This window comes from Triturus cristatus, chromosome 8 (genome assembly GCF_964204655.1).
Source record: "Triturus cristatus chromosome 8, aTriCri1.1, whole genome shotgun sequence".
Lineage (NCBI taxonomy): Eukaryota > Metazoa > Chordata > Amphibia > Caudata > Salamandridae > Triturus > Triturus cristatus.
In genome coordinates this window covers 738,412,486-738,433,200 of record NC_140591.1, presented here as the reverse complement: position 1 = coordinate 738,433,200, position 20,715 = coordinate 738,412,486, and the positions used below count along the sequence as shown (strand labels likewise).

Genomic DNA, 20,715 nt, shown 5'->3' with positions numbered 1-20,715 from the left:
TTCATTACAGAAAAATCAACTGTAGGTATCTGTTTCTGTAGTGTAGTGGTTATCACGTTCGCCTCACACGCGAAAGGTCCCCGGTTCGAAACCGGGCAGAAACAGTTGTTATATTGTGTTGGCTACAATGTTGATAGGTGCCGTTTTGCCATGGAATTGTCCAAGCCCTGAAGATTATTTCATGCAATCTCGTTCCAAGAAAGGGAATTCTCTCAAAACACTAAAGAAATCGGCGTGTGGATGTATCTGTTGGTTCTCAGACCTTGCTTTCAAAAGAGCCCTGCAATCGGTTCACTGCTCACCTAGAACAAGCATTAACATGGAGAATTGTTGGCACCAACAGGAATCTTATTTTAGTGGAGTGTTTCTGGCTTTGAGTGCAGAGGCCCTCGGCTCAATTCCAAGATGATCCTTCTCAGGGTGATGATACAAATGCATTGTCACCTTTACGTTTAATGTCAGAATCATTTATTTCCAGTTGGTGGTGTAAGAATGTTTGCAACAGTATGGCGATTTTTCCTAGCCATGCATGAATGAAAGCATATCACTCGCCTTTAGGTGTTTTTCTAATACATTGATATTTGCATCTGCCTTCCTAGCCTGCATGTTTGACTATCTTACAGGCTGCATGTAATAAGTATCACATCAGGGCCCTTCTTCTACTCAATTCACAACTGTTCTATCACGACATAGATAAGAAAGCTGCATCTGCTTTTGTTGTGTAGTGGTAATCAGGTTTACCTGACGTGTGAAAGCCCCATGCTTTGAAAGTACACAGTAACAAAGAAACCGATGACTTTTATAAAAAGGTGTCATGTGTGTCTCTTACTTTGCACAAAAAGTGCCAGAGATGACTTCATTTGCAGTCACTTGAAAAGTAGGGATTCTCCAATAAATGGTAAATGGTTGAAACAAATCTGAAGAAATGCATGACATACCTGTGTGTGTGTGTGTATGCATGTATGTATATATAGGGAGAGAGAGAGCGTCAATATAAACAGACTTTATTTCAATCAAGCTGTCTTTTCTATCCTTCAGGAGCAGAATGTTCTGATCATCAGCGCTCCAGAATGTAGTGTTTTCTTGGCAAGCATCACATATTGTGATGTGTTAGCTAAAAGTTCCATATCCTACAGACCGATATATTCCTCTGTACTTGTACCTTGGGGATTCATCAAAACCTGGCATCATAAGCAGCTTTCTACTGCCACAGACTGGACAGCGAAACAATTTAAAATATCCCAGAAAAAGAAAATAAGCATGCTTAATCAGAGCTTTCTGGACAGGAAGGACATTTGAGCAAGTGAGGAATAAGCACTGCTTTTGTTAATTTGCATAGGCAGAATAGAGACTTCTGGGAAAAGGCCGAAATTACAGTCACAGAAAATGGCTGCATCTATAGAGAACGCTAAGAAGTGTTGGCAGCTTTTCCTCTGACCCTGGCCACTTTTACAAGCAATCCTATGATAGTCAGCAGGACCCACCCTAAAAAGGAAGGGGCATCCACTTGGACCCTTTCCACCTTTTCTAAATCGAGCCTGATCGAGCACTGATTGAGCAGATAAGCACATGTCATTCTCATTTCAGAAAGGTATTGGTTAGCTTGCTGCTAGCAGCTCAGTTATGTTATGATGTTAGAGGCTATGCAAGGAATGCTTTAGTCCAGCGATATGCAGTTTTTATTGCGCCTTGCATTCAGCAGGAAGATCTTTAGCTTGAATCTGTGGCCTAGGTATTCACCTTGGTATTTCTTTTGGCACAAAGTGAAGGAGTATTTAAGAGAAAATGCACAATGTGTTTCTTATGTTGTTATGAACAACTTGTTACTCTTTCTCATTAAGCTTCAGCCACTGAAGAAATATATAAATAAGGGCTGACTTCCTGTAAGACGTGTCCAAAGCTGGGACGGAATAAAAGGAGACACTTGTAAATGATAGTGCTATCGTTTGAGAAAGGGTAAGTTGAGACTGACTTTCATGCGTATTCACAGACCAAGCATCATAAAGATACCAGCATGATCTTCATTGCGGGCTTAGAGCCGGTATTAGCTTTTGAGAGGTAAGAGGATTTTGAGGGCTCGTTGGTCTAGGGGTATGATTCTCGCTTTGGGTGCGAGAGGTCCCGGGTTCAAATCCCGGACGAGCCCTTTTCTTGGTACTCTTTTCAAGTTGTTTTGAAGTTTGCGTTTCAAAACCAACATCAATTTTTTCTTTGCAGTAGTGGATAATTCTTTGCTAGAGTCTCATGCTTCAGCCCTGCCCAGTCTGAGCTAATACCAAACATCTGGTCTTGCATGGCATGTACGAGCGTTCAGCTAGGGATGTCGGGCAGGTTGCATGAAAGAAATCTAAAGCCAGAGGCCCATGGAATAGCCAGTTCGGAGCAGTTTCATTACAGAAAAATCAACTGTAGGTATCTGTTTCTGTAGTGTAGTGGTTATCACGTTTGCCTCACACGCGAAAGGTCCCCGGTTCGAAACCGGGCAGAAACAGTTGTTATATTGTGTTGGCTACAATGTTGATAGGTGCCGTTTTGCCATGGAATTGTCCAAGCCCTGAAGATTATTTCATGCAATCTCGTTCCAAGAAAGGGAATTCTCTCAAAACACTAAAGTAATCGGCGTGTGGATGTATCTGTTGGTTCTCAGACCTTGCTTTCAAAAGAGCCCTGCAATCGGTTCACTGCTCACCTAGAACAAGCATTAACATGGAGAATTGTTGGCACCAACAGGAATCTTATTTTAGTGGAGTGTTTCTGGCTTTGAGTGCAGAGGCCCTCGGCTCAATTCCAAGATGATCCTTCTCAAGGTGATGATACAAATGCATTGTCACCTTTACGTTTAATGTCAGAATCATTTATTTCCAGTTGGTGGTGTAAGAATGTTTGCAACAGTATGGCGATTTTTCCTAGCCATGCATGAATGAAAGCATATCACTCGCCTTTAGGTGTTTTTCTAATACATTGATATTTGCATCTTCCTTCCTAGCCTGCATGTTTGACTATCTTACAGGCTGCATGTAATAAGTATCACATCAGGGCCCTTCTTCTACTCAATTCACAACTGTTCTATCACGACATAGATAAGAAAGCTGCATCTGCTTTTGTTGTGTAGTGGTAATCAGGTTTACCTGACGTGTGAAAGCCCCATGCTTTGAAAGTACACAGTAACAAAGAAACCGATGACTTTTATAAAAAGGTGTCATGTGTGTCTCTTACTTTGCACAAAAAGTGCCAGAGATGACTTCATTTGCAGTCACTTGAAAAGTAGGGATTCTCCAATAAATGGTAAATGGTTGAAACAAATCTGAAGAAATGCATGACATACCTGTGTGTGTGTGTGTGTGTACGCATGTATGTATATATAGGGAGAGAGAGAGCGTCAATATAAACAGACTTTATTTCAATCAAGCTGTCTTTTCTATCCTTCAGGAGCAGAATGTTCTGATCATCAGCGCTCCAGAATGTAGTGTTTTCTTGGCAAGCATCACATATTGTGATGTTTTAGCTAAAAGTTCCATATCCTAGAGACTGATATATTCCTCTGTACTTGTACCTTGGGGATTCATCAAAACCTGGCATCATAAGCAGCTTTCTACTGCCACAGACTGGACAGCGAAACAATTTAAAATATCCCAGAAAAAGAAAATAAGCATGCTTAATCAGAGCTTTCTGGACAGGAAGGACATTTGAGCAAGTGAGGAATAAGCACTGCTTTTGTTAATTTGCATAGGCAGAATAGAGACTTCTGGGAAAAGGCCGAAATTACAGTCACAGAAAATGGCTGCATCTATAGAGAACGCTAAGAAGTGTTGGCAGCTTTTCCTCTGACCCTGGCCACTTTTACAAGCAATCCTATGATAGTCAGCAGGACCCACCCTAAAAAGGAAGGGGCATCCACTTGGACCCTTTCCACCTTTTCTAAATCTCGCCTGATCGAGCCCTGATCGAGCCGATAAGCACATGTCATTCTCATTTCAGAAAGGTATTGGTTAGCTTGCTGCTAGCAGCTCAGTTATGTTATGATGTTAGAGGCTATGCAAGGAATGCTTTAGTCCAGCGATATGCAGTTTTTATTGCGCCTTGCATTCAGCAGGAAGATCTTTAGCTTGAATCTGTGGCCTAGGTATTCACCTTGGTATTTTTTTTGGCACAAAGTGAAGGAGTATTTGAGAGAAAATGCACAATGTGTTTCTTATGTTGTTATGAACAACTTGTTACTCTTTCTCATTAAGCTTCAGCCACTGCAGAAATATATAAATAAGGGCTGACTTCCTGTAAGACGTGTCCAAAGCTGGGACGGAATAAAAGGAAACACTTGTAAATGATAGTGCTATCGTTTGAGAAAGGGTAAGTTGAGACTGACTTTCATGCGTATTCACAGACCAAGCATCATAAAGATACCAGCATGATCTTCATTGCGGGCTTAGAGCCGGTATTAGCTTTTGAGAGGTAAGAGGATTTTGAGGGCTCGTTGGTCTAGGGGTATGATTCTCGCTTTGGGTGCGAGAGGTCCCAGGTTCAAATCCCGGACGAGCCCTTTTCTTGGTACTCTTTTCAAGTTGTTTTGAAGTTTGTGTTTCAAAACCAACATCAATTTTTTCTTTGCAGTAGTGGATAATTCTTTGCTAGAGTCTCATGCTTCAGCCCTGCCCAGTCTGAGCTAATACCAAACATCTGGTCTTGCATGGCATGTACGAGCGTTCAGCTAGGGATGTCGGGCAGGTTGCATGAAAGAAATCTAAAGCCAGAGGCCCATGGAATAGCCAGTTCGGAGCAGTTTCATTACAGAAAAATCAACTGTAGGTATCTGTTTCTGTAGTGTAGTGGTTATCACGTTCGCCTCACACGCGAAAGGTCCCCGGTTCGAAACCGGGCAGAAACAGTTGTTATATTGTGTTGGCTACAATGTTGATAGGTGCCGTTTTGCCATGGAATTGTCCAAGCCCTGAAGATTATTTCATGCAATCTCGTTCCAAGAAAGGGAATTCTCTCAAAACACTAAAGAAATCGGCGTGTGGATGTATCTGTTGGTTCTCAGACCTTGCTTTCAAAAGAGCCCTGCAATCGGTTCACTGCTCACCTAGAACAAGCATTAACATGGAGAATTGTTGGCACCAACAGGAATCTTATTTTAGTGGAGTGTTTCTGGCTTTGAGTGCAGAGGCCCTCGGCTCAATTCCAAGATGATCCTTCTCAGGGTGATGATACAAATGCATTGTCACCTTTACGTTTAATGTCAGAATCATTTATTTCCAGTTGGTGGTGTAAGAATGTTTGCAACAGTATGGCGATTTTTCCTAGCCATGCATGAATGAAAGCATATCACTCGCCTTTAGGTGTTTTTCTAATACATTGATATTTGCATCTGCCTTCCTAGCCTGCATGTTTGACTATCTTACAGGCTGCATGTAATAAGTATCACATCAGGGCCCTTCTTCTACTCAATTCACAACTGTTCTATCACGACATAGATAAGAAAGCTGCATCTGCTTTTGTTGTGTAGTGGTAATCAGGTTTACCTGACGTGTGAAAGCCCCATGCTTTGAAAGTACACAGTAACAAAGAAACCGATGACTTTTATAAAAAGGTGTCATGTGTGTCTCTTACTTTGCACAAAAAGTGCCAGAGATGACTTCATTTGCAGTCACTTGAAAAGTAGGGATTCTCCAATAAATGGTAAATGGTTGAAACAAATCTGAAGAAATGCATGACATACCTGTGTGTGTGTGTGTATGCATGTATGTATATATAGGGAGAGAGAGAGCGTCAATATAAACAGACTTTATTTCAATCAAGCTGTCTTTTCTATCCTTCAGGAGCAGAATGTTCTGATCATCAGCGCTCCAGAATGTAGTGTTTTCTTGGCAAGCATCACATATTGTGATGTGTTAGCTAAAAGTTCCATATCCTACAGACCGATATATTCCTCTGTACTTGTACCTTGGGGATTCATCAAAACCTGGCATCATAAGCAGCTTTCTACTGCCACAGACTGGACAGCGAAACAATTTAAAATATCCCAGAAAAAGAAAATAAGCATGCTTAATCAGAGCTTTCTGGACAGGAAGGACATTTGAGCAAGTGAGGAATAAGCACTGCTTTTGTTAATTTGCATAGGCAGAATAGAGACTTCTGGGAAAAGGCCGAAATTACAGTCACAGAAAATGGCTGCATCTATAGAGAACGCTAAGAAGTGTTGGCAGCTTTTCCTCTGACCCTGGCCACTTTTACAAGCAATCCTATGATAGTCAGCAGGACCCACCCTAAAAAGGAAGGGGCATCCACTTGGACCCTTTCCACCTTTTCTAAATCGAGCCTGATCGAGCACTGATTGAGCAGATAAGCACATGTCATTCTCATTTCAGAAAGGATTTGGTTAGCTTGCTGCTAGCAGCTCAGTTATGTTATGATGTTAGAGGCTATGCAAGGAATGCTTTAGTCCAGCGATATGCAGTTTTTATTGCGCCTTGCATTCAGCAGGAAGATCTTTAGCTTGAATCTGTGGCCTAGGTATTCACCTTGGTATTTCTTTTGGCACAAAGTGAAGGAGTATTTAAGAGAAAATGCACAATGTGTTTCTTATGTTGTTATGAACAACTTGTTACTCTTTCTCATTAAGCTTCAGCCACTGAAGAAATATATAAATAAGGGCTGACTTCCTGTAAGACGTGTCCAAAGCTGGGACGGAATAAAAGGAGACACTTGTAAATGATAGTGCTATCGTTTGAGAAAGGGTAAGTTGAGACTGACTTTCATGCGTATTCACAGACCAAGCATCATAAAGATACCAGCATGATCTTCATTGCGGGCTTAGAGCCGGTATTAGCTTTTGAGAGGTAAGAGGATTTTGAGGGCTCGTTGGTCTAGGGGTATGATTCTCGCTTTGGGTGCGAGAGGTCCCGGGTTCAAATCCCGGACGAGCCCTTTTCTTGGTACTCTTTTCAAGTTGTTTTGAAGTTTGCGTTTCAAAACCAACATCAATTTTTTCTTTGCAGTAGTGGATAATTCTTTGCTAGAGTCTCATGCTTCAGCCCTGCCCAGTCTGAGCTAATACCAAACATCTGGTCTTGCATGGCATGTATGAGCGTTCAGCTAGGGATGTCGGGCAGGTTGCATGAAAGAAATCTAAAGCCAGAGGCCCATGGAATAGCCAGTTCGGAGCAGTTTCATTACAGAAAAATCAACTGTAGGTATCTGTTTCTGTAGTGTAGTGGTTATCACGTTTGCCTCACACGCGAAAGGTCCCCGGTTCGAAACCGTGCAGAAACAGTTGTTATATTGTGTTGGCTACAATGTTGATAGGTGCCGTTTTGCCATGGAATTGTCCAAGCCCTGAAGATTATTTCATGCAATCTCGTTCCAAGAAAGGGAATTCTCTCAAAACACTAAAGTAATCGGCGTGTGGATGTATCTGTTGGTTCTCAGACCTTGCTTTCAAAAGAGCCCTGCAATCGGTTCACTGCTCACCTAGAACAAGCATTAACATGGAGAATTGTTGGCACCAACAGGAATCTTATTTTAGTAGAGTGTTTCTGGCTTTGAGTGCAGAGGCCCTCGGCTCAATTCCAAGATGATCCTTCTCAAGGTGATGATACAAATGCATTGTCACCTTTACGTTTAATGTCAGAATCATTTATTTCCAGTTGGTGGTGTAAGAATGTTTGCAACAGTATGGCGATTTTTCCTAGCCATGCATGAATGAAAGCATATCACTCGCCTTTAGGTGTTTTTCTAATACATTGATATTTGCATCTTCCTTCCTAGCCTGCATGTTTGACTATCTTACAGGCTGCATGTAATAAGTATCACATCAGGGCCCTTCTTCTACTCAATTCACAACTGTTCTATCACGACATAGATAAGAAAGCTGCATCTGCTTTTGTTGTGTAGTGGTAATCAGGTTTACCTGACGTGTGAAAGCCCCATGCTTTGAAAGTACACAGTAACAAAGAAACCGATGACTTTTATAAAAAGGTGTCATGTGTGTCTCTTACTTTGCACAAAAAGTGCCAGAGATGACTTCATTTGCAGTCACTTGAAAAGTAGGGATTCTCCAATAAATGGTAAATGGTTGAAACAAATCTGAAGAAATGCATGACATACCTGTGTGTGTGTGTGTGTGTACGCATGTATGTATATATAGGGAGAGAGAGAGCGTCAATATAAACAGACTTTATTTCAATCAAGCTGTCTTTTCTATCCTTCAGGAGCAGAATGTTCTGATCATCAGCGCTCCAGAATGTAGTGTTTTCTTGGCAAGCATCACATATTGTGATGTTTTAGCTAAAAGTTCCATATCCTAGAGACTGATATATTCCTCTGTACTTGTACCTTGGGGATTCATCAAAACCTGGCATCATAAGCAGCTTTCTACTGCCACAGACTGGACAGCGAAACAATTTAAAATATCCCAGAAAAAGAAAATAAGCATGCTTAATCAGAGCTTTCTGGACAGGAAGGACATTTGAGCAAGTGAGGAATAAGCACTGCTTTTGTTAATTTGCATAGGCAGAATAGAGACTTCTGGGAAAAGGCCGAAATTACAGTCACAGAAAATGGCTGCATCTATAGAGAACGCTAAGAAGTGTTGGCAGCTTTTCCTCTGACCCTGGCCACTTTTACAAGCAATCCTATGATAGTCAGCAGGACCCACCCTAAAAAGGAAGGGGCATCCACTTGGACCCTTTCCACCTTTTCTAAATCTCGCCTGATCGAGCCCTGATCGAGCCGATAAGCACATGTCATTCTCATTTCAGAAAGGTATTGGTTAGCTTGCTGCTAGCAGCTCAGTTATGTTATGATGTTAGAGGCTATGCAAGGAATGCTTTAGTCCAGCGATATGCAGTTTTTATTGCGCCTTGCATTCAGCAGGAAGATCTTTAGCTTGAATCTGTGGCCTAGGTATTCACCTTGGTATTTTTTTTGGCACAAAGTGAAGGAGTATTTGAGAGAAAATGCACAATGTGTTTCTTATGTTGTTATGAACAACTTGTTACTCTTTCTCATTAAGCTTCAGCCACTGCAGAAATATATAAATAAGGGCTGACTTCCTGTAAGACGTGTCCAAAGCTGGGACGGAATAAAAGGAGACACTTGTAAATGATAGTGCTATCGTTTGAGAAAGGGTAAGTTGAGACTGACTTTCATGCGTATTCACAGACCAAGCATCATAAAGATACCAGCATGATCTTCATCGCGGGCTTAGAGCCGGTATTAGCTTTTGAGAGGTAAGAGGATTTTGAGGGCTCGTTGGTCTAGGGGTATGATTCTCGCTTTGGGTGCGAGAGGTCCCAGGTTCAAATCCCGGACGAGCCCTTTTCTTGGTACTCTTTTCAAGTTGTTTTGAAGTTTGCGTTTCAAAACCAACATCAATTTTTTCTTTGCAGTAGTGGATAATTCTTTGCTAGAGTCTCATGCTTCAGCCCTGCCCAGTCTGAGCTAATACCAAACATCTGGTCTTGCATGGCATGTACGAGCGTTCAGCTAGGGATGTCGGGCAGGTTGCATGAAAGAAATCTAAAGCCAGAGGCCCATGGAATAGCCAGTTCGGAGCAGTTTCATTACAGAAAAATCAACTGTAGGTATCTGTTTCTGTAGTGTAGTGGTTATCACGTTCGCCTCACACGCGAAAGGTCCCCGGTTCGAAACCGGGCAGAAACAGTTGTTATATTGTGTTGGCTACAATGTTGATAGGTGCCGTTTTGCCATGGAATTGTCCAAGCCCTGAAGATTATTTCATGCAATCTCGTTCCAAGAAAGGGAATTCTCTCAAAACACTAAAGAAATCGGCGTGTGGATGTATCTGTTGGTTCTCAGACCTTGCTTTCAAAAGAGCCCTGCAATCGGTTCACTGCTCACCTAGAACAAGCATTAACATGGAGAATTGTTGGCACCAACAGGAATCTTATTTTAGTGGAGTGTTTCTGGCTTTGAGTGCAGAGGCCCTCGGCTCAATTCCAAGATGATCCTTCTCAGGGTGATGATACAAATGCATTGTCACCTTTACGTTTAATGTCAGAATCATTTATTTCCAGTTGGTGGTGTAAGAATGTTTGCAACAGTATGGCGATTTTTCCTAGCCATGCATGAATGAAAGCATATCACTCGCCTTTAGGTGTTTTTCTAATACATTGATATTTGCATCTGCCTTCCTAGCCTGCATGTTTGACTATCTTACAGGCTGCATGTAATAAGTATCACATCAGGGCCCTTCTTCTACTCAATTCACAACTGTTCTATCACGACATAGATAAGAAAGCTGCATCTGCTTTTGTTGTGTAGTGGTAATCAGGTTTACCTGACGTGTGAAAGCCCCATGCTTTGAAAGTACACAGTAACAAAGAAACCGATGACTTTTATAAAAAGGTGTCATGTGTGTCTCTTACTTTGCACAAAAAGTGCCAGAGATGACTTCATTTGCAGTCACTTGAAAAGTAGGGATTCTCCAATAAATGGTAAATGGTTGAAACAAATCTGAAGAAATGCATGACATACCTGTGTGTGTGTGTGTATGCATGTATGTATATATAGGGAGAGAGAGAGCGTCAATATAAACAGACTTTATTTCAATCAAGCTGTCTTTTCTATCCTTCAGGAGCAGAATGTTCTGATCATCAGCGCTCCAGAATGTAGTGTTTTCTTGGCAAGCATCACATATTGTGATGTGTTAGCTAAAAGTTCCATATCCTACAGACCGATATATTCCTCTGTACTTGTACCTTGGGGATTCATCAAAACCTGGCATCATAAGCAGCTTTCTACTGCCACAGACTGGACAGCGAAACAATTTAAAATATCCCAGAAAAAGAAAATAAGCATGCTTAATCAGAGCTTTCTGGACAGGAAGGACATTTGAGCAAGTGAGGAATAAGCACTGCTTTTGTTAATTTGCATAGGCAGAATAGAGACTTCTGGGAAAAGGCCGAAATTACAGTCACAGAAAATGGCTGCATCTATAGAGAACGCTAAGAAGTGTTGGCAGCTTTTCCTCTGACCCTGGCCACTTTTACAAGCAATCCTATGATAGTCAGCAGGACCCACCCTAAAAAGGAAGGGGCATCCACTTGGACCCTTTCCACCTTTTCTAAATCGAGCCTGATCGAGCACTGATTGAGCAGATAAGCACATGTCATTCTCATTTCAGAAAGGTATTGGTTAGCTTGCTGCTAGCAGCTCAGTTATGTTATGATGTTAGAGGCTATGCAAGGAATGCTTTAGTCCAGCGATATGCAGTTTTTATTGCGCCTTGCATTCAGCAGGAAGATCTTTAGCTTGAATCTGTGGCCTAGGTATTCACCTTGGTATTTCTTTTGGCACAAAGTGAAGGAGTATTTAAGAGAAAATGCACAATGTGTTTCTTATGTTGTTATGAACAACTTGTTACTCTTTCTCATTAAGCTTCAGCCACTGAAGAAATATATAAATAAGGGCTGACTTCCTGTAAGACGTGTCCAAAGCTGGGACGGAATAAAAGGAGACACTTGTAAATGATAGTGCTATCGTTTGAGAAAGGGTAAGTTGAGACTGACTTTCATGCGTATTCACAGACCAAGCATCATAAAGATACCAGCATGATCTTCATTGCGGGCTTAGTGCCGGTATTAGCTTTTGAGAGGTAAGAGGATTTTGAGGGCTCGTTGGTCTAGGGGTATGATTCTCGCTTTGGGTGCGAGAGGTCCCGGGTTCAAATCCCGGACGAGCCCTTTTCTTGGTACTCTTTTCAAGTTGTTTTGAAGTTTGCGTTTCAAAACCAACATCAATTTTTTCTTTGCAGTAGTGGATAATTCTTTGCTAGAGTCTCATGCTTCAGCCCTGCCCAGTCTGAGCTAATACCAAACATCTGGTCTTGCATGGCATGTACGAGCGTTCAGCTAGGGATGTCGGGCAGGTTGCATGAAAGAAATCTAAAGCCAGAGGCCCATGGAATAGCCAGTTCGGAGCAGTTTCATTACAGAAAAATCAACTGTAAGTATCTGTTTCTGTAGTGTAGTGGTTATCACGTTTTCCTCACACGCGAAAGGTCCCCGGTTCGAAACCGGGCAGAAACAGTTGTTATATTGTGTTGGCTACAATGTTGATAGGTGCCGTTTTGCCATGGAATTGTCCAAGCCCTGAAGATTATTTCATGCAATCTCGTTCCAAGAAAGGGAATTCTCTCAAAACACTAAATAATCGGCGTGTGGATGTATCTGTTGGTTCTCAGACCTTGCTTTCAAAAGAGCCCTGCAATCGGTTCACTGCTCACCTAGAACAAGCATTAACATGGAGAATTGTTGGCACCAACAGGAATCTTATTTTAGTGGAGTGTTTCTGGCTTTGAGTGCAGAGGCCCTCGGCTCAATTCCAAGATGATCCTTCTCAAGGTGATGATACAAATGCATTGTCACCTTTACGTTTAATGTCAGAATCATTTATTTCCAGTTGGTGGTGTAAGAATGTTTGCAACAGTATGGCGATTTTTCCTAGCCATGCATGAATGAAAGCATATCACTCGCCTTTAGGTGTTTTTCTAATACATTGATATTTGCATCTTCCTTCCTAGCCTGCATGTTTGACTATCTTACAGGCTGCATGTAATAAGTATCACATCAGGGCCCTTCTTCTACTCAATTCACAACTGTTCTATCACGACATAGATAAGAAAGCTGCATCTGCTTTTGTTGTGTAGTGGTAATCAGGTTTACCTGACGTGTGAAAGCCCCATGCTTTGAAAGTACACAGTAACAAAGAAACCGATGACTTTTATAAAAAGGTGTCATGTGTGTCTCTTACTTTGCACAAAAAGTGCCAGAGATGACTTCATTTGCAGTCACTTGAAAAGTAGGGATTCTCCAATAAATGGTAAATGGTTGAAACAAATCTGAAGAAATGCATGACATACCTGTGTGTGTGTGTGTGTGTACGCATGTATGTATATATAGGGAGAGAGAGAGCGTCAATATAAACAGACTTTATTTCAATCAAGCTGTCTTTTCTATCCTTCAGGAGCAGAATGTTCTGATCATCAGCGCTCCAGAATGTAGTGTTTTCTTGGCAAGCATCACATATTGTGATGTTTTAGCTAAAAGTTCCATATCCTAGAGACTGATATATTCCTCTGTACTTGTACCTTGGGGATTCATCAAAACCTGGCATCATAAGCAGCTTTCTACTGCCACAGACTGGACAGCGAAACAATTTAAAATATCCCAGAAAAAGAAAATAAGCATGCTTAATCAGAGCTTTCTGGACAGGAAGGACATTTGAGCAAGTGAGGAATAAGCACTGCTTTTGTTAATTTGCATAGGCAGAATAGAGACTTCTGGGAAAAGGCCGAAATTACAGTCACAGAAAATGGCTGCATCTATAGAGAACGCTAAGAAGTGTTGGCAGCTTTTCCTCTGACCCTGGCCACTTTTACAAGCAATCCTATGATAGTCAGCAGGACCCACCCTAAAAAGGAAGGGGCATCCACTTGGACCCTTTCCACCTTTTCTAAATCTCGCCTGATCGAGCCCTGATCGAGCCGATAAGCACATGTCATTCTCATTTCAGAAAGGTATTGGTTAGCTTGCTGCTAGCAGCTCAGTTATGTTATGATGTTAGAGGCTATGCAAGGAATGCTTTAGTCCAGCGATATGCAGTTTTTATTGCGCCTTGCATTCAGCAGGAAGATCTTTAGCTTGAATCTGTGGCCTAGGTATTCACCTTGGTATTTTTTTTGGCACAAAGTGAAGGAGTATTTGAGAGAAAATGCACAATGTGTTTCTTATGTTGTTATGAACAACTTGTTACTCTTTCTCATTAAGCTTCAGCCACTGCAGAAATATATAAATAAGGGCTGACTTCCTGTAAGACGTGTCCAAAGCTGGGACGGAATAAAAGGAGACACTTGTAAATGATAGTGCTATCGTTTGAGAAAGGGTAAGTTGAGACTGACTTTCATGCGTATTCACAGACCAAGCATCATAAAGATACCAGCATGATCTTCATTGCGGGCTTAGAGCCGGTATTAGCTTTTGAGAGGTAAGAGGATTTTGAGGGCTCGTTGGTCTAGGGGTATGATTCTCGCTTTGGGTGCGAGAGGTCCCAGGTTCAAATCCCGGACGAGCCCTTTTCTTGGTACTCTTTTCAAGTTGTTTTGAAGTTTGCGTTTCAAAACCAACATCAATTTTTTCTTTGCAGTAGTGGATAATTCTTTGCTAGAGTCTCATGCTTCAGCCCTGCCCAGTCTGAGCTAATACCAAACATCTGGTCTTGCATGGCATGTACGAGCGTTCAGCTAGGGATGTCGGGCAGGTTGCATGAAAGAAATCTAAAGCCAGAGGCCCATGGAATAGCCAGTTCGGAGCAGTTTCATTACAGAAAAATCAACTGTAGGTATCTGTTTCTGTAGTGTAGTGGTTATCACGTTCGCCTCACACGCGAAAGGTCCCCGGTTCGAAACCGGGCAGAAACAGTTGTTATATTGTGTTGGCTACAATGTTGATAGGTGCCGTTTTGCCATGGAATTGTCCAAGCCCTGAAGATTATTTCATGCAATCTCGTTCTAAGAAAGGGAATTCTCTCAAAACACTAAAGAAATCGGCGTGTGGATGTATCTGTTGGTTCTCAGACCTTGCTTTCAAAAGAGCCCTGCAATCGGTTCACTGCTCACCTAGAACAAGCATTAACATGGAGAATTGTTGGCACCAACAGGAATCTTATTTTAGTGGAGTGTTTCTGGCTTTGAGTGCAGAGGCCCTCGGCTCAATTCCAAGATGATCCTTCTCAGGGTGATGATACAAATGCATTGTCACCTTTACGTTTAATGTCAGAATCATTTATTTCCAGTTGGTGGTGTAAGAATGTTTGCAACAGTATGGCGATTTTTCCTAGCCATGCATGAATGAAAGCATATCACTCGCCTTTAGGTGTTTTTCTAATACATTGATATTTGCATCTGCCTTCCTAGCCTGCATGTTTGACTATCTTACAGGCTGCATGTAATAAGTATCACATCAGGGCCCTTCTTCTACTCAATTCACAACTGTTCTATCACGACATAGATAAGAAAGCTGCATCTGCTTTTGTTGTGTAGTGGTAATCAGGTTTACCTGACGTGTGAAAGCCCCATGCTTTGAAAGTACACAGTAACAAAGAAACCGATGACTTTTATAAAAAGGTGTCATGTGTGTCTCTTACTTTGCACAAAAAGTGCCAGAGATGACTTCATTTGCAGTCACTTGAAAAGTAGGGATTCTCCAATAAATGGTAAATGGTTGAAACAAATCTGAAGAAATGCATGACATACCTGTGTGTGTGTGTGTGTGTACGCATGTATGTATATATAGGGAGAGAGAGAGCGTCAATATAAACAGACTTTATTTCAATCAAGCTGTCTTTTCTATCCTTCAGGAGCAGAATGTTCTGATCATCAGCGCTCCAGAATGTAGTGTTTTCTTGGCAAGCATCACATATTGTGATGTTTTAGCTAAAAGTTCCATATCCTAGAGACTGATATATTCCTCTGTACTTGTACCTTGGGGATTCATCAAAACCTGGCATCATAAGCAGCTTTCTACTGCCACAGACTGGACAGCGAAACAATTTAAAATATCCCAGAAAAAGAAAATAAGCATGCTTAATCAGAGCTTTCTGGACAGGAAGGACATTTGAGCAAGTGAGGAATAAGCACTGCTTTTGTTAATTTGCATAGGCAGAATAGAGACTTCTGGGAAAAGGCCGAAATTACAGTCACAGAAAATGGCTGCATCTATAGAGAACGCTAAGAAGTGTTGGCAGCTTTTCCTCTGACCCTGGCCACTTTTACAAGCAATCCTATGATAGTCAGCAGGACCCACCCTAAAAAGGAAGGGGCATCCACTTGGACCCTTTCCACCTTTTCTAAATCTCGCCTGATCGAGCCCTGATCGAGCCGATAAGCACATGTCATTCTCATTTCAGAAAGGTATTGGTTAGCTTGCTGCTAGCAGCTCAGTTATGTTATGATGTTAGAGGCTATGCAAGGAATGCTTTAGTCCAGCGATATGCAGTTTTTATTGCGCCTTGCATTCAGCAGGAAGATCTTTAGCTTGAATCTGTGGCCTAGGTATTCACCTTGGTATTTTTTTTGGCACAAAGTGAAGGAGTATTTGAGAGAAAATGCACAATGTGTTTCTTATGTTGTTATGAACAACTTGTTACTCTTTCTCATTAAGCTTCAGCCACTGCAGAAATATATAAATAAGGGCTGACTTCCTGTAAGACGTGTCCAAAGCTGGGACGGAATAAAAGGAGACACTTGTAAATGATAGTGCTATCGTTTGAGAAAGGGTAAGTTGAGACTGACTTTCATGCGTATTCACAGACCAAGCATCATAAAGATACCAGCATGATCTTCATTGCGGGCTTAGAGCCGGTATTAGCTTTTGAGAGGTAAGAGGATTTTGAGGGCTCGTTGGTCTAGGGGTATGATTCTCGCTTTGGGTGCGAGAGGTCCCAGGTTCAAATCCCGGACGAGCCCTTTTCTTGGTACTCTTTTCAAGTTGTTTTGAAGTTTGCGTTTCAAAACCAACATCAATTTTTTCTTTGCAGTAGTGGATAATTCTTTGCTAGAGTCTCATGCTTCAGCCCTGCCCAGTCTGAGCTAATACCAAACATCTGGTCTTGCATGGCATGTACGAGCGTTCAGCTAGGGATGTCGGGCAGGTTGCATGAAAGAAATCTAAAGCCAGAGGCCCATGGAATAGCCAGTTCGGAGCAGTTTCATTACAGAAAAATCAACTGTAGGTATCTGTTTCTGTAGTGTAGTGGTTATCACGTTCGCCTCACACGCGAAAGGTCCCCGGTTCGAAACCGGGCAGAAACAGTTGTTATATTGTGTTGGCTACAATGTTGATAGGTGCCGTTTTGCCATGGAATTGTCCAAGCCCTGAAGATTATTTCATGCAATCTCGTTCTAAGAAAGGGAATTCTCTCAAAACACTAAAGAAATCGGCGTGTGGATGTATCTGTTGGTTCTCAGACCTTGCTTTCAAAAGAGCCCTGCAATCGGTTCACTGCTCACCTAGAACAAGCATTAACATGGAGAATTGTTGGCACCAACAGGAATCTTATTTTAGTGGAGTGTTTCTGGCTTTGAGTGCAGAGGCCCTCGGCTCAATTCCAAGATGATCCTTCTCAGGGTGATGATACAAATGCATTGTCACCTTTACGTTTAATGTCAGAATCATTTATTTCCAGTTGGTGGTGTAAGAATGTTTGCAACAGTATGGCGATTTTTCCTAGCCATGCATGAATGAAAGCATATCACTCGCCTTTAGGTGTTTTTCTAATACATTGATATTTGCATCTGCCTTCCTAGCCTGCATGTTTGACTATCTTACAGGCTGCATGTAATAAGTATCACATCAGGGCCCTTCTTCTACTCAATTCACAACTGTTCTATCACGACATAGATAAGAAAGCTGCATCTGCTTTTGTTGTGTAGTGGTAATCAGGTTTACCTGACGTGTGAAAGCCCCATGCTTTGAAAGTACACAGTAACAAAGAAACCGATGACTTTTATAAAAAGGTGTCATGTGTGTCTCTTACTTTGCACAAAAAGTGCCAGAGATGACTTCATTTGCAGTCACTTGAAAAGTAGGGATTCTCCAATAAATGGTAAATGGTTGAAACAAATCTGAAGAAATGCATGACATACCTGTGTGTGTGTGTGTATGCATGTATGTATATATAGGGAGAGAGAGAGCGTCAATATAAACAGACTTTATTTCAATCAAGCTGTCTTTTCTATCCTTCAGGAGCAGAATGTTCTGATCATCAGCGCTCCAGAATGTAGTGTTTTCTTGGCAAGCATCACATATTGTGATGTGTTAGCTAAAAGTTCCATATCCTACAGACCGATATATTCCTCTGTACTTGTACCTTGGGGATTCATCAAAACCTGGCATCATAAGCAGCTTTCTACTGCCACAGACTGGACAGCGAAACAATTTAAAATATCCCAGAAAAAGAAAATAAGCATGCTTAATCAGAGCTTTCTGGACAGGAAGGACATTTGAGCAAGTGAGGAATAAGCACTGCTTTTGTTAATTTGCATAGGCAGAATAGAGACTTCTGGGAAAAGGCCGAAATTACAGTCACAGAAAATGGCTGCATCTATAGAGAACGCTAAGAAGTGTTGGCAGCTTTTCCTCTGACCCTGGCCACTTTTACAAGCAATCCTATGATAGTCAGCAGGACCCACCCTAAAAAGGAAGGGGCATCCACTTGGACCCTTTCCACCTTTTCTAAATCGAGCCTGATCGAGCACTGATTGAGCAGATAAGCACATGTCATTCTCATTTCAGAAAGGTATTGGTTAGCTTGCTGCTAGCAGCTCAGTTATGTTATGATGTTAGAGGCTATGCAAGGAATGCTTTAGTCCAGCGATATGCAGTTTTTATTGCGCCTTGCATTCAGCAGGAAGATCTTTAGCTTGAATCTGTGGCCTAGGTATTCACCTTGGTATTTCTTTTGGCACAAAGTGAAGGAGTATTTAAGAGAAAATGCACAATGTGTTTCTTATGTTGTTATGAACAACTTGTTACTCTTTCTCATTAAGCTTCAGCCACTGAAGAAATATATAAATAAGGGCTGACTTCCTGTAAGACGTGTCCAAAGCTGGGACGGAATAAAAGGAGACACTTGTAAATGATAGTGCTATCGTTTGAGAAAGGGTAAGTTGAGACTGACTTTCATGCGTATTCACAGACCAAGCATCATAAAGATACCAGCATGATCTTCATTGCGGGCTTAGAGCCGGTATTAGCTTTTGAGAGGTAAGAGGATTTTGAGGGCTCGTTGGTCTAGGGGTATGATTCTCGCTTTGGGTGCGAGAGGTCCCGGGTTCAAATCCCGGACGAGCCCTTTTCTTGGTACTCTTTTCAAGTTGTTTTGAAGTTTGCGTTTCAAAACCAACATCAATTTTTTCTTTGCAGTAGTGGATAATTCTTTGCTAGAGTCTCATGCTTCAGCCCTGCCCAGTCTGAGCTAATACCAAACATCTGGTCTTGCATGGCATGTACGAGCGTTCAGCTAGGGATGTCGGGCAGGTTGCATGAAAGAAATCTAAAGCCAGAGGCCCATGGAATAGCCAGTTCGGAGCAGTTTCATTACAGAAAAATCAACTGTAGGTATCTGTTTCTGTAGTGTAGTGGTTATCACGTTTGCCTCACACGCGAAAGGTCCCCGGTTCGAAACCGGGCAGAAACAGTTGTTATATTGTGTTGGCTACAATGTTGATAGGTGCCGTTTTGCCATGGAATTGTCCAAGCCCTGAAGATTATTTCATGCAATCTCGTTCCAAGAAAGGGAATTCTCTCAAAACACTAAAGTAATCGGCGTGTGGATGTATCTGTTGGTTCTCAGACCTTGCTTTCAAAAGAGCCCTGCAATCGGTTCACTGCTCACCTAGAACAAGCATTAACATGGAGAATTGTTGGCACCAACAGGAATCTTATTTTAGTGGAGTGTTTCTGGCTTTGAGTGCAGAGGCCCTCGGCTCAATTCCAAGATGATCCTTCTCAAGGTGATGATACAAATGCATTGTCACCTTTACGTTTAATGTCAGAATCATTTATTTCCAGTTGGTGGTGTAAGAATGTTTGCAACAGTATGGCGATTTTTCCTAGCCATGCATGAATGAAAGCATATCACTCGCCTTTAGGTGTTTTTCTAATACATTGATATTTGCATCTTCCTTCCTAGCCTGCATGTTTGACTATCTTACAGGCTGCATGTAATAAGTATCACATCAGGGCCCTTCTTCTACTCAATTCACAACTGTTCTATCACGACATAGATAAGAAAGCTGCATCTGCTTTTGTTGTGTAGTGGTAATCAGGTTTACCTGACGTGTGAAAGCCCCATGCTTTGAAAGTACACAGTAACAAAGAAACCGATGACTTTTATAAAAAGGTGTCATATGTGTCTCTTACTTTGCACAAAAAGTGCCAGAGATGACTTCATTTGCAGTCACTTGAAAAGTAGGGATTCTCCAATAAATGGTAAATGGTTGAAACAAATCTGAAGAAATGCATGACATACCTGTGTGTGTGTGTGTGTGTACGCATGTATGTATATATAGGGAGAGAGAGAGCGTCAATATAAACAGACTTTATTTCAATCAAGCTGTCTTTTCTATCCTTCAGGAGCAGAATGTTCTGATCATCAGCGCTCCAGAATGTAGTGTTTTCTTGGCAAGCATCACATATTGTGATGTTTTAGCTAAAAGTTCCATATCCTAGAGACTGATATATTCCTCTGTACTTGTACCTTGGGGATTCATCAAAACCTGGCATCATAAGCAGCTTTCTACTGCCACAGACTGGACAGCGAAACAATTTAAAATATCCCAGAAAAAGAAAATAAGCATGCTTAATCAGAGCTTTCTGGACAGGAAGGACATTTGAGCAAGTGAGGAATAAGCACTGCTTTTGTTAATTTGCATAGGCAGAATAGAGACTTCTGGGAAAAGGCCGAAATTACAGTCACAGAAAATGGCTGCATCTATAGAGAACGCTAAGAAGTGTTGGCAGCTTTTCCTCTGACCCTGGCCACTTTTACAAGCAATCCTATGATAGTCAGCAGGACCCACCCTAAAAAGGAAGGGGCATCCACTTGGACCCTTTCCACCTTTTCTAAATCTCGCCTGATCGAGCCCTGATCGAGCCGATAAGCACATGTCATTCTCATTTCAGAAAGGTATTGGTT

General features: G+C 41.7%; 9 non-coding genes across 9 annotated transcripts; all 9 read left to right on the top strand.

Annotated features, from left to right (window-relative positions):
* Nucleotides 1-31: 31 nt before the first annotated feature.
* Nucleotides 32-104, top strand: TRNAV-CAC (transfer RNA valine (anticodon CAC)). Its single transcript has one exon. It is a non-coding gene; the product is annotated as a tRNA-Val (tRNA).
* Nucleotides 105-2,074: 1,970 nt separating this feature from the next.
* On the top strand, nt 2,075-2,146 carry TRNAP-UGG (transfer RNA proline (anticodon UGG)). Its single transcript has one exon. It is a non-coding gene; the product is annotated as a tRNA-Pro (tRNA).
* Nucleotides 2,147-4,809: 2,663 nt separating this feature from the next.
* Nucleotides 4,810-4,882, top strand: TRNAV-CAC (transfer RNA valine (anticodon CAC)). The gene has a single exon. It is a non-coding gene; the product is annotated as a tRNA-Val (tRNA).
* A 1,970-nt stretch (nt 4,883-6,852) lies between these two features.
* Nucleotides 6,853-6,924, top strand: TRNAP-UGG (transfer RNA proline (anticodon UGG)). Its single transcript has one exon. It is a non-coding gene; the product is annotated as a tRNA-Pro (tRNA).
* A 2,663-nt stretch (nt 6,925-9,587) lies between these two features.
* On the top strand, nt 9,588-9,660 carry TRNAV-CAC (transfer RNA valine (anticodon CAC)). The gene has a single exon. It is a non-coding gene; the product is annotated as a tRNA-Val (tRNA).
* A 1,970-nt stretch (nt 9,661-11,630) lies between these two features.
* On the top strand, nt 11,631-11,702 carry TRNAP-UGG (transfer RNA proline (anticodon UGG)). Its single transcript has one exon. It is a non-coding gene; the product is annotated as a tRNA-Pro (tRNA).
* A 2,662-nt stretch (nt 11,703-14,364) lies between these two features.
* On the top strand, nt 14,365-14,437 carry TRNAV-CAC (transfer RNA valine (anticodon CAC)). Its single transcript has one exon. It is a non-coding gene; the product is annotated as a tRNA-Val (tRNA).
* Nucleotides 14,438-16,755: 2,318 nt separating this feature from the next.
* TRNAV-CAC (transfer RNA valine (anticodon CAC)) lies at nt 16,756-16,828 on the top strand. Its single transcript has one exon. It is a non-coding gene; the product is annotated as a tRNA-Val (tRNA).
* Nucleotides 16,829-18,798: 1,970 nt separating this feature from the next.
* On the top strand, nt 18,799-18,870 carry TRNAP-UGG (transfer RNA proline (anticodon UGG)). Its single transcript has one exon. It is a non-coding gene; the product is annotated as a tRNA-Pro (tRNA).
* The last annotated feature ends 1,845 nt before the right edge of the window (nt 18,871-20,715 follow it).